Source organism: Pseudophryne corroboree, chromosome 11 (assembly GCF_028390025.1).
Source record: "Pseudophryne corroboree isolate aPseCor3 chromosome 11, aPseCor3.hap2, whole genome shotgun sequence".
Lineage (NCBI taxonomy): Eukaryota > Metazoa > Chordata > Amphibia > Anura > Myobatrachidae > Pseudophryne > Pseudophryne corroboree.
Window position 1 is genome coordinate 167,720,416 of NC_086454.1, and position 15,794 is coordinate 167,736,209.

Sequence of the window (15,794 nt, forward strand, 5' to 3'; positions counted from 1 at the left end):
TTCTTGATTGACAGAAAGTCTTCTTTTTCATACATATAATAATTTTTTTAAATCACTGATTTTTGTAAATATGTACGAAAAGCTAAAAAAGGTAGTTATAGAAATGTATGTAATTATATGAATTTTACTATATAACCCAAATAAGCGTTGATGTAAATATATGTACAATAATTGCAATAAAATGTGTCTTCTAAGAATCTAACATTTTAGAAAAAAATGTTTAGTTCTCCCTCATGAATGAAGTTTCTTGGTGTATTGGTAACCACTCTGATCTTTGAATCCAGTGATCTGTATTTAAATCTTGGTAGGTTCTATTGGTTTTATGTAAGTACCGTTCAGTTTATATTTCTCTGAGAGTACATTCTAATAAAAACTGTTTAAATGCTTCCTCATGAATGAGGTTTCCTGGTGTATTTGTAACCATTTTGGACTTTGAATCCATGATTTGTATTTACATCTTGGTAGGTCCTATTGTTTTTTTGTAAGTATTATGCAGTTCATATCTCTGAGAAAGAAAATATCTATAAATTGCATAAATTAAGAATCACACACTGAGAGACAGGTTTATCTGTAATATAATTCCAATAAAATGTAACCTCTAAGAATCTTACACTGTGAGAAATTTTTTTACATGCCACCATATGAATGAGCTTTCATGGTGTACTGTTAACAATTCTGGACTCTGAAACCAATAATCTGTATATACAAATTGGTAGGTCCTAATGGTTTTATTTGTAAATACAATGTAGTACATATCTCTCTGAATGAATATTTCTGTATCTTGTAGAAATTAAGATCTTACACTTGAGAGAAAGTTTTATATGTGTTATTAGAAGGGAGATTCCATGGTGTTATGGTTAGCACTCTGTACTCTGAATCCAGTAAATTGAGTTCAAATCTCAGTGGGACCAGGTGCATTTTAGTACCTTCAGTTTAAGTCTTTGATTGACAAAAACGTTTCTTTTTTATACATATAATAAATTTTTTAAATCACTGATTATTGTAAAAATGTACTAAAATCTAAAAAAAGGTAGTTATAGAAATGTTTGTAATTATATGAATTTTACTGTGTAATCCAAATAAGCACTGATGTTAATATATGTACAATAACTTCAATAAAATGCGTCTTCTAAGAATCTAAAATTTTTTAGAAAAAAATGTTTAGATGTTCCCTAATGATTGTGGTTTCTTGATGTATTGGTAACCACTCAACTCTGATCTTTGAATACAGTGGTCTGTATTTAAATCTTGGTAGGTCCTATTGGTTTTTTGAAAATACCATTCAGTTCATATCTCTCTGAGAGTACATTCTTATAAAAATATTTAGATGCTCCCTAATGGATGAGGTTTCATGGTGTATTGGTAAACATGTTGGACTCTGAATCCATGATCTATATTTACATCTTGGTAGGTTATATTGGTTTTGTTGTAAGTAGAATACAGTTAATATCTCTGAGAAAGAAAATATCTATAAATTGCATAAATTAAGAATCTTACACACTGAGAGACAGATTTATCTGTCATTTAATTCCAATAAAATGTATCCACTAAGAATCTTATACTCTGACAAAAAATGTACATGCTACCATATGAATGAGGTTTCATTGTGTACTGTTAACAATTCTGGACTATGAAACCTATAATCTGTATAAAAATTTGATAGGTCCTAATGGCTTTTTTTTGTAAATACAATGTAATACTTATATCTCTGATTATTATTCCTGTAAATTGTAGAAAATAAGATCTCACACTCTAAGAGAAAGTTGTATATGTGGTGTTAGAAGAGAGGTTCCATGGTGTAATGGTTAGCACTCTGGACTCTGAATCCAGCAATCCGAGTTCAAATCTCGGTGGGACCTGATTTGTTTTAGTACCTTCAGTTTAAGTTCTTGATTGGCAGAAAGTCTTCTTTTTCATACATATAATCATTTTTTTTAATCACTGATTTTTGTAAATATGCACGAAAAGCTAAAAAAGGTAGTTATAGAAATGTATGTAATTATATGAATTTTACTATATAACCCAAATAAGCGTTGATGTAAATATATGTACAATAATTGCAATAAAATGTGTCTTCTAAGAATCTAACATTTTAGAAAAAAATGTTAAGATGTTCCCTAATGAATGAGGTTTCCTGGTGTATTTGTAACCATTTTGGACTCTGAATCCACGATTTGTATTTACATCTTGGTAGGTCTTATTGTTTTTTTGTAAGTATTATGCAGTTCATATCTCTGAGAAAGAAAATATCTATAAATTGCATAAATTAAGAATCATACACACTGAGAGACAGGTTTATCTGTAATATAATTCCAATAAAATGTAACCTAAAAGAATCTTACACTGTGAGAAAAATTTTTTACATGCCACCATATGAACGAGCTTTCATGGTGTACTGTTAACAATTCTGGACTATGAAACCAATAATCTGTATATACAAATTTGGTAGGTCCTAATGGTTTTATTTGTAAATACAATGTAGTACATATCTCTCTGATTGAATATTTCTGTATCTTGTAGAAATTAAGATCTTACACTCTGAGAGAAAGTTTTATATGTGTTATTTGAAGGGAGATTCCATGGTGTTATGGTTAGCACTCTGTACTATGAATCCAGTAAATTGAGTAAAAATCTCGGTGGGACCACGTGCATTTTAGTACCTTCAGTTTAAGTCCTTGATTGACAAAAACTTTTCTTTTTTATACATATAATAATTTTTTTTTAAATTACTAATTATTGTAAAAATGTACTAAAATCTAAAAAAAGGTAGTTATAGAAATGTTTGATATTATATGAATTTTACTGTGTAATCCAAATAAGCATTGATGTTAATATATGTATAATAACTTCAATAAAATGTGTCTTCTAAGAATCTAACATTTTAGAAAAAAATGTTTAGATGTTCCCTAATGAATGTGGTTTCTTGGTGTATTGGTAACCACTCCACTCTGATCTTTGAATACAGTGATCTGTATTTAAATCTTGGTAGGTCCTATTGGTTTTTTGTAAGTACCATTCAGTTCATATCTCTCTGAGAGTACATTCTTATAAAAATATTTAGATGCTCCCTAATGGATGAGGTTTCATGGTGTATTGGTAAACATTTTGGACTCTGAATCCATGATCTATATTTACATCTTGGTAGGTTATATTGGTTTTGTTGTAAGTACAATACAGTTAATATCTCTGAGAAAGAAAATATCTATAAATTGCATAAATTAAGAATCTTACACACTGAGAGATAGGTTTATCTGTCATTTAATTCCAATAAAATGTATCCACTAAGAATCTTATACTCTGACAAAAAATGTACATGCTACCATATGAATGAGGTTTCATTGTGTACTGTTAACAATTCTGGACTCTAAAACCTATAATATGTATAAAAATTTGGTAGGTCCTAATGGCTTTTTTTGTAAATACAATGCAATATTTATCTCTCTGATTATTATTCCCGTAACTTGTAGAAAATAAGATCTCACATTCTAAGAGAAAGTTGTATATGTGGTGTTAGAAGAGAGGTTCCATGGTGTAATGGTTAGCACTCTGGACTCTGAATCAAGCGATCCGAGTTCAAATCTCGGTGGGACCTGATTTGTTTTAGTACCTTCAGTTTAAGTTCTTGATTGATAGAAAGTCTTCTTTTTCATACATATAATAATTTTTTTAAATCACTGATTTTTGTAAATATGTACTAAAAGCTAAAAAAAGGTAGTTATAGAAATGTATGTAATTATATGAATTTTACTATTTAACCCAAATAAGCGTTGATGTAAATATATGTACAATAATTGCAATAAAATGTGTCTTCTAAGAATCTAACATTTTAGAAAAAAATGTTTAGCTCTCCCTCATGAATGAAGTTTCTTGGTGTATTGGTAACCACTCCACTCTGATCTTTGAATCCAGTGATCTGTATTTAAATCTTGGTAGGTCCTATTGGTTTTTTGTAAGTACCGTTCAGTTTATATTTCTCTAAGAGTACATTCTAATAAAAACTGTTTAAATGCTTCCTCATGAATGAGGTTTCCTGGTGTATTTGTAACCATTTTGGACTCTGAATCCATGATTTGTATTTACATCTTGGTAGGTCCTATTGTTTTTTTGTAAGTATTATGCAGTTCATATCTCTGAGAAAGAAAATATCTATAAATTGCATAAATTAAGAATCACACACTGACAGACAAGTTTATCTGTAATATAATTCCAATAAAATGTGACCTCTAAGAATCTTACACTGTGAGAAAATGTTTTACATGCCACCATATGAATGAGCTTTCATGGTGTACTGTTAACAATTCTGGACTCTGAAACTATTAATCTGTATATACAAATTGGTAGGTCCTAATGGTTTTATTTGTAAATACAATGTAGTACATATCTCTCTGAATGAATATTTCTGTATCTTGTAGAAATTAAGATCTTACACTTGAGAGAAAGTTTTATATGTGTTATTAGAAGGGAGTATCCATGGTGTTATGGTTAGCACTCTGTACTCTGAATCCAGTAAATTGAGTTCAAATCTCGGTGGGACCCGGTGCATTTTAGTACCTTCAGTTTAAGTCCTTGATTGACAAAAACTTTTCTTTTTTATACATATAATACATTTTTTTTAAATCACTGATTATTGTAAAAGTGTACTAAAATCTAAAAAAAAGGTAGTTATAGAAATGTTTGTAATTATATGAATTTTACTGTGTAATCCAAATAAGCATTGATGTTAATATATGTACAATAACTTCAATAAAATGTGTCTTCTAAGAATCTAACATTTTAGAAAAAAATGTTTAGATGTTCCCTAATGAATGTGGTTTCTTGGTGTATTGGTAACCACTCCACTCTGATCTTTGAATACAGTGATCTGTATTTAAATCTTGGTAGGTCCTATTGGTTTTTTGTAAGTACCATTCAGTTCATATCTCTCTGAGAGTACATTCTTATAAAAATTTTAAGATGCTCAGTAATGGATGAGGTTTCATGGTGTATTGGTAAACATTTTGGACTCTGAATCCATGATCTATATTTACATCATGGTAGGTTATATTGGTTTTGTTGTAAGTACAATACAGTTAATATCTCTGAGAAAGAAAATATCTATAAATTGCATAAATTAAGAATCTTACACACTGAGAGACAGGTTTATCTGTCATTTAATTCCAATAAAATGTATCCACTAAGAATCTTATACTCTGACAAAAAATGTACATGCTACCATATGAATGAGGTTTCATTGTGTACTGTTAACAATTCTGGACTCTGAAACCTATAATCTGTATAAAAATTTGGTAGGTCCTAATGGCTTTTTTTTGTAAATACAATGTAATACTTATCTCTCTGATTATTATTCCTGTAACTTGTAGAAAATAAGATCTCACACTCTAAGAGAAAGTTGTATATGTTGTGTTAGAAGAGAGGTTCCATGGTGTAATGGTTAGCACTCTGGACTCTGAATCCAGCGATCCGAGTTCAAATCTCGGTGGGAGCTGATGTGTTTTAGTACCTTCAGTTTAAGTTCTTGATTGACAGAAAGTCTTCTTTTTCATACATATAATAATTTTTTTAAATCACTGATTTTTGTAAATATGTACGAAAAGCTAAAAAAGGTAGTTATAGAAATGTATGTAATTATATGAATTTTACTATATAACCCAAATAAGCGTTGATGTAAATATATGTACAATAATTGCAATAAAATGTGTCTTCTAAGAATCTAACATTTTAGAAAAAAATGTTAAGATGTTCCCTAATGAATGAGGTTTCCTGGTGTATTTGTAACCATTTTGGACTCTGAATCCACGATTTGTATTTACATCTTGGTAGGTCTTATTGTTTTTTTGTAAGTATTATGCAGTTCATATCTCTGAGAAAGAAAATATCTATAAATTGCATAAATTAAGAATCATACACACTGAGAGACAGGTTTATCTGTAATATAATTCCAATAAAATGTAACCTAAAAGAATCTTACACTGTGAGAAAAATTTTTTACATGCCACCATATGAACGAGCTTTCATGGTGTACTGTTAACAATTCTGGACTATGAAACCAATAATCTGTATATACAAATTTGGTAGGTCCTAATGGTTTTATTTGTAAATACAATGTAGTACATATCTCTCTGATTGAATATTTCTGTATCTTGTAGAAATTAAGATCTTACACTCTGAGAGAAAGTTTTATATGTGTTATTTGAAGGGAGATTCCATGGTGTTATGGTTAGCACTCTGTACTATGAATCCAGTAAATTGAGTAAAAATCTCGGTGGGACCAGGTGCATTTTAGTACCTTCAGTTTAAGTCCTTGATTGACAAAAACTTTTCTTTTTTATACATATAATAATTTTTTTTTAAATTACTAATTATTGTAAAAATGTACTAAAATCTAAAAAAAGGTAGTTATAGAAATGTTTGATATTATATGAATTTTACTGTGTAATCCAAATAAGCATTGATGTTAATATATGTATAATAACTTCAATAAAATGTGTCTTCTAAGAATCTAACATTTTAGAAAAAAATGTTTAGATGTTCCCTAATGAATGTGGTTTCTTGGTGTATTGGTAACCACTCCACTCTGATCTTTGAATACAGTGATCTGTATTTAAATCTTGGTAGGTCCTATTGGTTTTTTGTAAGTACCATTCAGTTCATATCTCTCTGAGAGTACATTCTTATAAAAATATTTAGATGCTCCCTAATGGATGAGGTTTCATGGTGTATTGGTAAACATTTTGGACTCTGAATCCATGATCTATATTTACATCTTGGTAGGTTATATTGGTTTTGTTGTAAGTACAATACAGTTAATATCTCTGAGAAAGAAAATATCTATAAATTGCATAAATTAAGAATCTTACACACTGAGAGATAGGTTTATCTGTCATTTAATTCCAATAAAATGTATCCACTAAGAATCTTATACTCTGACAAAAAATGTACATGCTACCATATGAATGAGGTTTCATTGTGTACTGTTAACAATTCTGGACTCTAAAACCTATAATATGTATAAAAATTTGGTAGGTCCTAATGGCTTTTTTTGTAAATACAATGCAATATTTATCTCTCTGATTATTATTCCCGTAACTTGTAGAAAATAAGATCTCACATTCTAAGAGAAAGTTGTATATGTGGTGTTAGAAGAGAGGTTCCATGGTGTAATGGTTAGCACTCTGGACTCTGAATCAAGCGATCCGAGTTCAAATCTCGGTGGGACCTGATTTGTTTTAGTACCTTCAGTTTAAGTTCTTGATTGATAGAAAGTCTTCTTTTTCATACATATAATAATTTTTTTAAATCACTGATTTTTGTAAATATGTACTAAAAGCTAAAAAAAGGTAGTTATAGAAATGTATGTAATTATATGAATTTTACTATTTAACCCAAATAAGCGTTGATGTAAATATATGTACAATAATTGCAATAAAATGTGTCTTCTAAGAATCTAACATTTTAGAAAAAAATGTTTAGCTCTCCCTCATGAATGAAGTTTCTTGGTGTATTGGTAACCACTCTGATCTTTGAATCCAGTGATCTGTATTTAAATCTTGGTAGGTCCTATTGGTTTTTTGTAAGTACCGTTCAGTTTATATTTCTCTAAGAGTACATTCTAATAAAAACTGTTTAAATGCTTCCTCATGAATGAGGTTTCCTGGTGTATTTGTAACCATTTTGGACTCTGAATCCATGATTTGTATTTACATCTTGGTAGGTCCTATTGTTTTTTTGTAAGTATTATGCAGTTCATATCTCTGAGAAAGAAAATATCTATAAATTGCATAAATTAAGAATCACACACTGACAGACAAGTTTATCTGTAATATAATTCCAATAAAATGTGACCTCTAAGAATCTTACACTGTGAGAAAATGTTTTACATGCCACCATATGAATGAGCTTTCATGGTGTACTGTTAACAATTCTGGACTCTGAAACTATTAATCTGTATATACAAATTGGTAGGTCCTAATGGTTTTATTTGTAAATACAATGTAGTACATATCTCTCTGAATGAATATTTCTGTATCTTGTAGAAATTAAGATCTTACACTTGAGAGAATGTTTTATATGTGTTATTAGAAGGGAGTATCCATGGTGTTATGGTTAGCACTCTGTACTCTGAATCCAGTAAATTGAGTTCAAATCTCGGTGGGACCCGGTGCATTTTAGTACCTTCAGTTTAAGTCCTTGATTGACAAAAACTTTTCTTTTTTATACATATAATACATTTTTTTTAAATCACTGATTATTGTAAAAGTGTACTAAAATCTAAAAAAAAGGTAGTTATTTAAATGTTTGTAATTATATGAATTTTACTGTGTAATCCAAATAAGCATTGATGTTAATATATGTACAATAACTTCAATAAAATGTGTCTTCTAAGAATCTAACATTTTAGAAAAAAATGTTTAGATGTTCCCTAATGAATGTGGTTTCTTGGTGTATTGGTAACCACTCCACTCTGATCTTTGAATACAGTGATCTGTATTTAAATCTTGGTAGGTCCTATTGGTTTTTTGTAAGTACCATTCAGTTCATATCTCTCTGAGAGTACATTCTTATAAAAATTTTAAGATGCTCAGTAATGGATGAGGTTTCATGGTGTATTGGTAAACATTTTGGACTCTGAATCCATGATCTATATTTACATCATGGTAGGTTATATTGGTTTTGTTGTAAGTACAATACAGTTAATATCTCTGAGAAAGAAAATATCTATAAATTGCATAAATTAAGAATCTTACACACTGAGAGACAGGTTTATCTGTCATTTAATTCCAATAAAATGTATCCACTAAGAATCTTATACTCTGACAAAAAATGTACATGCTACCATATGAATGAGGTTTCATTGTGTACTGTTAACAATTCTGGACTCTGAAACCTATAATCTGTATAAAAATTTGGTAGGTCCTAATGGCTTTTTTTTGTAAATACAATGTAATACTTATCTCTCTGATTATTATTCCTGTAACTTGTAGAAAATAAGATCTCACACTCTAAGAGAAAGTTGTATATGTTGTGTTAGAAGAGAGGTTCCATGGTGTAATGGTTAGCACTCTGGACTCTGAATCCAGCGATCCGAGTTCAAATCTCGGTGGGAGCTGATGTGTTTTAGTACCTTCAGTTTAAGTTCTTGATTGACAGAAAGTCTTCTTTTTCATACATATAATAATTTTTTTAAATCACTGATTTTTGTAAATATGTACGAAAAGCTAAAAAAGGTAGTTATAGAAATGTATGTAATTATATGAATTTTACTATATAACCCAAATAAGCGTTGATGTAAATATATGTACAATAATTGCAATAAAATGTGTCTTCTAAGAATCTAACATTTTAGAAAAAAATGTTTAGCTCTCCTTCATGAATGAAGTTTCTTGGTGTATTTGTAACCACTCTGATCTTTGAATCCAGTGATCTGTATTTAAATCTTGGTAGGTCCTATTGGTTTTTTGTAAGTACCGTTCAGTTTATATTTCTCTGAGAGTACATTCTAATAAAAACTGTTTAAATGCTTCCTCATGAATGAGGTTTCCTGGTGTATTTGTAACCATTTTGGACTCTGAATCCATGATTTGTATTTACATCTTGGTAGGTCCTATTGTTTTTTTGTAAGTATTATGCAGTTCATATCTCTGAGAAAGAAAATATCTATAAATTGCATAAATTAAGAATCACACACTGAGAGACAGGTTTATCTGTAATATAATTCCAATAAAATGTAACCTCTAAGAATCTTACACTGTGAGAAATTTTTTTACATGCCACCATATGAATGAGCTTTCATGGTGTACTGTTAACAATTCTGGACTCTGAAACCAATAATCTGTATATACAAATTGGTAGGTCCTAATGGTTTTATTTGTAAATACAATGTAGTACATATCTCTCTGAATGAATATTTCTGTATCTTGTAGAAATAAAGATCTTACACTCTGAGAGAAAGTTTTATATGTGTTATTAGAAGGGAGATTCCATGGTGTTATGGTTTGCACTCTGTACTCTGAATCCAGTAAATTGAGTTCAAATCTTGGTGGGACCAGGTGCATTTTAGTACCTTCAGTTTAAGTCCTTGATTGACAAAAACTTTTCTTTTTTATAAATATAATATTTTTTTTAAATCACTGATTATTGTAAAAATGTACTAAAATCTAAAAAAAAGGTAGTTATAGAAATGTTTGTAATTATATGAATTTTACTGTGTAATCCAAATAAGCATTGATGTTAATATATGTACAATAACTTCAATAAAATGTGTCTTCTAAGAATCTAACATTTAAAAAAAAAATGTTTAGATGTTCCCTAATGAATGTGGTTTCTTGGTGTATTGGTAACCACTCCACTCTGATCTTTGAATACAGTGATCTGTATTTAAATCTTGGTAGGTCCTATTGGTTTTTTGTAAGTACCATTCAGTTCATATCTCTCTGAGAGTACATTCTTATAAAAATATTTAGATGCTCCCTAATGGATGAGGTTTCATGGTGTATTGGTAAACATTTTGGACTCTGAATCCATGATCTATATTTACATCTTGGAAGGTTCTATTGGTTTTGTTGTAAGTACAATACAGTTAATATCTCTGAGAAAGAAAATATCTATAAATTGCATAAATTAAGAATCTTACACACTGAGAGACAGGTTTATCTGTCATTTAATTCCAATAAAATGTATCCACTAAGAATCTTATACTCTGACCAAAAATGTACATGCTACCATATGAATGAGGTTTCATTGTGTACTGTTAACAATTCTTGACTCTGAAACCTATAATCTGTATAAAAATTTGGTAGGTCCTAATGGCTTTTTTTGTAAATACAATGTAATACTTATCTCTCTGATTATTATTCCAGTAACTTGTAGAAAATAAGATCTCACACTCTAAGAGAAAGTTGTATATGTTGTGTTAGAAGAGAGGTTCCATGGTGTAATGGTTAGCACTCTGGACTCTGAATCCAGTGATCCGAGTTCAAATCTCGGTGGGAGCTGATGTGTTTTAGTACCTTCAGTTTAAGTTCTTGATTGACAGAAAGTCTTCTTTTTCATACATATAATAATTTTTTTAAATCACTGATTTTTGTAAATATGTACGAAAAGCTAAAAAAGGTAGTTATAGAAATGTATGTAATTATATGAATTTTACTATATAACCCAAATAAGCGTTGATGTAAATATATGTACAATAATTGCAATAAAATGTGTCTTCTAAGAATCTAACATTTTAGAAAAAAATGTTTAGTTCTCCCTTATGAATGAAGTTTCTTGGTGTATTGGTAACCACTCTGATCTTTGAATCCAGTGATCTGTATTTAAATCTTGGTAGGTCCTATTGGTTTTTTGTAAGTACCGTTCAGTTTATATTTCTCTGAGAGTACATTCTAATAAAAACTGTTTAAATGCTTCCTCATGAATGAGGTTTCCTGGTGTATTTGTAACCATTTTGGACTTTGAATCCATGATTTGTATTTACATCTTGGTAGGTCCTATTGTTTTTTTGTAAGTATTATGCAGTTCATATCTCTGAGAAAGAAAATATCTATAAATTGCATAAATTAAGAATCACACACTGAGAGACAGGTTTATCTGTAATATAATTCCAATAAAATGTAACCTCTAAGAATCTTACACTGTGAGAAATGTTTTTACATGCCACCATATGAATGAGCTTTCATGGTGTACTGTTAACAATTCTGGACTCTGAAACCAATAATCTGTATATACAAATTGGTAGGTCCTAATGGTTTTATTTGTAAATACAATGTAGTACATATCTCTCTGAATGAATATTTCTGTATCTTGTAGAAATTAAGATCTTACACTCTGAGAGAAAGTTTTATATGTGTTATTAGAAGGGAGATTCCATGGTGTTATGGTTAGCACTCTGTACTCTGAATACAGTAAATTGAGTTCAAATCTCAGTGGGACCAGGTGCATTTTAGTACCTTCAGTTTAAGTCTTTGATTGACAAAAACGTTTCTTTTTTATACATATAATACATTTTTTAAATCACTGATTATTGTAAAAATGTACTAAAATCTAAAAAAAGGTAGTTATAGAAATGTTTGTAATTATATGAATTTTACTGTGTAATCCAAATAAGCACTGATGTTAATATATGTACAATAACTTCAATAAAATGCGTCTTCTAAGAATCTAACATTTTTTAGAAAAAAATGTTTAGATGTTCCCTAATGATTGTGGTTTCTTGGTGTATTGGTAACCACTCAACTCTGATCTTTGAATACAGTGGTCTGTATTTAAATCTTGGTAGGTCCTATTGGTTTTTTGAAAATACCATTCAGTTCATATCTCTCTGAGAGTACATTCTTATAAAAATATTTAGATGCTCCCTAATGGATGAGGTTTCATGGTGTATTGGTAAACATGTTGGACTCTGAATCCATGATCTATATTTACATCTTGGTAGGTTATATTGGTTTTGTTGTAAGTACAATACAGTTAATATCTCTGAGAAAGAAAATATCTATAAATTGCATAAATTAAGAATCTTACACACTGAGAGACAGATTTATCTGTCATTTAATTCCAATAAAATGTATCCACTAAGAATCTTATACTCTGACAAAAAATGTACATGCTACCATATGAATGAGGTTTCATTGTGTACTGTTAACAATTCTGGACTATGAAACCTATAATCTGTATAAAAATTTGATAGGTCCTAATGGCTTTTTTTTGTAAATACAATGTAATACTTATATCTCTGATTATTATTCCTGTAAATTGTAGAAAATAAGATCTCACACTCTAAGAGAAAGTTGTATATGTGGTGTTAGAAGAGAGGTTCCATGGTGTAATGGTTAGCACTCTGGACTCTGAATCCAGCAATCTGAGTTCGAATCTCGGTGGGACCTGATTTGTTTTAGTACCTTCAGTTTAAGTTCTTGATTGGCAGAAAGTCTTCTTTTTCATACATATAATCATTTTTTTTAATCACTGATTTTTGTAAATATGTACGAAAAGCTAAAAAAGGTAGTTATAGAAATGTATGTAATTATATGAATTTTACTATATAACCCAAATAAGCGTTGATGTAAATATATGTACAATAATTGCAATAAAATGTGTCTTCTAAGAATCTAACATTTTAGAAAAAAATGTTTAGATGTTCCCTAATGAATGAGGTTTCCTGGTGTATTTGTAACCATTTTGGACTCTGAATCCACGATTTGTATTTACATCTTGGTAGGTCTTATTGTTTTTTTGTAAGTATTATGCAGTTCATATCTCTGAGAAAGAAAATATCTATAAATTGCATAAATTAAGAATCATACACACTGAGAGACAGGTTTATCTGTAATATAATTCCAATAAAATGTAACCTAAAAGAATCTTACACTGTGAGAAAAAATTTTTACATGCCACCATATGAACGAGCTTTCATGGTGTACTGTTAACAATTCTGGACTCTGAAACCAATAATCTGTATATACAAATTTGGTAGGTCCTAATGGTTTTATTTGTAAATACAATGTAGTACATATCTCTCTGAATGAATATTTCTGTATCTTGTAGAAATTAAGATCTTACACTCTGAGAGAAAGTTTTATATGTGTTATTTGAAGGGAGATTCCATGGTGTTATGGTTAGCACTCTGTACTATGAATCCAGTAAATTGAGTAAAAATCTCGGTGGGACCAGGTGCATTTTAGTACCTTCAGTTTAAGTCCTTGATTGACAAAAACTTTTCTTTTTTATACATATAATAATTTTTTTTTAAATTACTAATTATTGTAAAAATGTACTAAAATCTAAAAAAAGGTAGTTATAGAAATGTTTGATATTATATGAATTTTACTGTGTAATCCAAATAAGCATTGATGTTAATATATGTATAATAACTTCAATAAAATGTGTCTTCTAAGAATCTAACATTTTAGAAAAAAATGTTTAGATGTTCCCTAATGAATGTGGTTTCTTGGTGTATTGGTAACCACTCCACTCTGATCTTTGAATACAGTGATCTGTATTTAAATCTTGGTAGGTCCTATTGGTTTTTTGTAAGTACCATTCAGTTCATATCTCTCTGAGAGTACATTCTTATAAAAATATTTAGATGCTCCCTAATGGATGAGGTTTCATGGTGTATTGGTAAACATTTTGGACTCTGAATCCATGATCTATATTTACATCTTGGAAGGTTCTATTGGTTTTGTTGTAAGTACAATACAGTTAATATCTCTGAGAAAGAAAATATCTATAAATTGCATAAATTAAGAATCTTACACACTGAGAGACAGGTTTATCTGTCATTTAATTCCAATAAAATGTAACCTGTAAGAATCTTACACTGTGAGAATTTTTTTTTACATGCCACCATATGAACGAGCTTTCATGGTGTACTGTTAACAAATCTGGACTCTGAAACCAATAATCTGTATATACAAATTGGTAGGTCCTAATGGTTTTATTTGTAAATACAATGTAGTGCATATCTCTCTGAATGAATATTTCTGTATCTTGTAGAAATTAAGATCTTACACTCTAAGAGAAAGTTTTATATGTGTTATTAGAAGTGAGATTCCATGGTGTTATGGTTAGCACTCTGTACTCTGAATCCAGTAAATTGAGTTCAAATCTCGTTGGAACCAGATGCATTTTAGTACCTTCAATTTAAGTCCTTGATTGACAAAAACTTTTCTTTTTTATACATATAATACATTTTTTAAATCACTGATTATTGTAAATATGTACTATAATCTAAAAAAAGGTAGTTATAGAAATGTTTGTAATTATATGAATTTTACTGTGTAATCCAAATAAGCATTGATGTTAATATATGTACAATAACTTCAATAAAATGTGTCTTCTAAGAATCTAACATTTTAGAAAAAAATGTTTAGATGTTCCCTAATGAATGTGGTTTCTTGGTGTATTGGTTACAACTCCACTCTGATCTTTGAATACAGTGATCTGTATTTAAATCTTGGTAGGTCCTATTGGTTTTTTGTAAGTACCATTCAGTTTATATCTCTCTGAGAGTACATTCTTATAAAAATATTTAGATGCTCCCTAATGGATGAGGTTTCATGGTGTTTTGGTAAACATTTTGGACTCTGAATCCATAATCTATATTTACATCTTGGTAGGTTATATTGGTTTTGTTGTAAGTACAATACAGTTAATATCTCTGAGAAAGAGAATATCTATACATTGCATAAATTAAGAATCTTACACACTGAGAGACAGATTTATCTGTCATTTAATTCCAATAAAATGTATCCACTAAGAATCTTATACTCTGACAAAAAATGTACATGCTACCATATGAATGAGGTTTCATTGTGTACTGTTAACAATTCTGGACTCTGAAACCTATAATCTGTATAAAAATGTGATAGGTCCTAATGGCTTTTTTTGTAAATACAATGTAATACTTATCTCTCTGATTATTATTCCTGTAACTTGTAGAAAATAAGATCTCACACTCTAAGAGAAAGTTGTATATGTGGTGTTAGAAGAGAGGTTCTGTGGTGTTAGAAGAGAGGTTCCATGGTGTAATGGTTAGCACTCTGGACTCTGAATCCAGTGATCCGAGTTCAAATCTCGGTGGGACCTGATTTGTTTTAGTACCTTCAGTTTAAGTTCTTGATTGACAGAAAGTCTTCTTTTTCATACATACAATAATTTTTTTAAATCACTGATTTTTGTAAATATGTACTAAAATCTAAAAAAAGGTAGTTATAGAAATGTATGTAATTATATGAATTTTACTATATAACCCAAATAAGCGTTGATGTAAATATATGTACAATAATTGCAATAAAATG

The 15,794-nt window shown here is 29.5% G+C and overlaps 8 non-coding genes across 8 annotated transcripts; all 8 read left to right on the forward strand.

Annotated features, from left to right (window-relative positions):
* The first annotated feature begins 1,787 nt into the window (after nt 1–1,787).
* TRNAQ-CUG (transfer RNA glutamine (anticodon CUG)) lies at nt 1,788–1,859 on the forward strand. Its single transcript has one exon. It is a non-coding gene; the product is annotated as a tRNA-Gln (tRNA).
* Nucleotides 1,860–3,520: 1,661 nt separating this feature from the next.
* Nucleotides 3,521–3,592, forward strand: TRNAQ-CUG (transfer RNA glutamine (anticodon CUG)). Its single transcript has one exon. It is a non-coding gene; the product is annotated as a tRNA-Gln (tRNA).
* A 1,821-nt stretch (nt 3,593–5,413) lies between these two features.
* On the forward strand, nt 5,414–5,485 carry TRNAQ-CUG (transfer RNA glutamine (anticodon CUG)). The gene has a single exon. It is a non-coding gene; the product is annotated as a tRNA-Gln (tRNA).
* A 1,661-nt stretch (nt 5,486–7,146) lies between these two features.
* On the forward strand, nt 7,147–7,218 carry TRNAQ-CUG (transfer RNA glutamine (anticodon CUG)). The gene has a single exon. It is a non-coding gene; the product is annotated as a tRNA-Gln (tRNA).
* Nucleotides 7,219–9,034: 1,816 nt separating this feature from the next.
* TRNAQ-CUG (transfer RNA glutamine (anticodon CUG)) lies at nt 9,035–9,106 on the forward strand. Its single transcript has one exon. It is a non-coding gene; the product is annotated as a tRNA-Gln (tRNA).
* Nucleotides 9,107–10,919: 1,813 nt separating this feature from the next.
* On the forward strand, nt 10,920–10,991 carry TRNAQ-CUG (transfer RNA glutamine (anticodon CUG)). The gene has a single exon. It is a non-coding gene; the product is annotated as a tRNA-Gln (tRNA).
* A 1,815-nt stretch (nt 10,992–12,806) lies between these two features.
* TRNAQ-CUG (transfer RNA glutamine (anticodon CUG)) lies at nt 12,807–12,878 on the forward strand. Its single transcript has one exon. It is a non-coding gene; the product is annotated as a tRNA-Gln (tRNA).
* Nucleotides 12,879–15,510: 2,632 nt separating this feature from the next.
* Nucleotides 15,511–15,582, forward strand: TRNAQ-CUG (transfer RNA glutamine (anticodon CUG)). Its single transcript has one exon. It is a non-coding gene; the product is annotated as a tRNA-Gln (tRNA).
* The last annotated feature ends 212 nt before the right edge of the window (nt 15,583–15,794 follow it).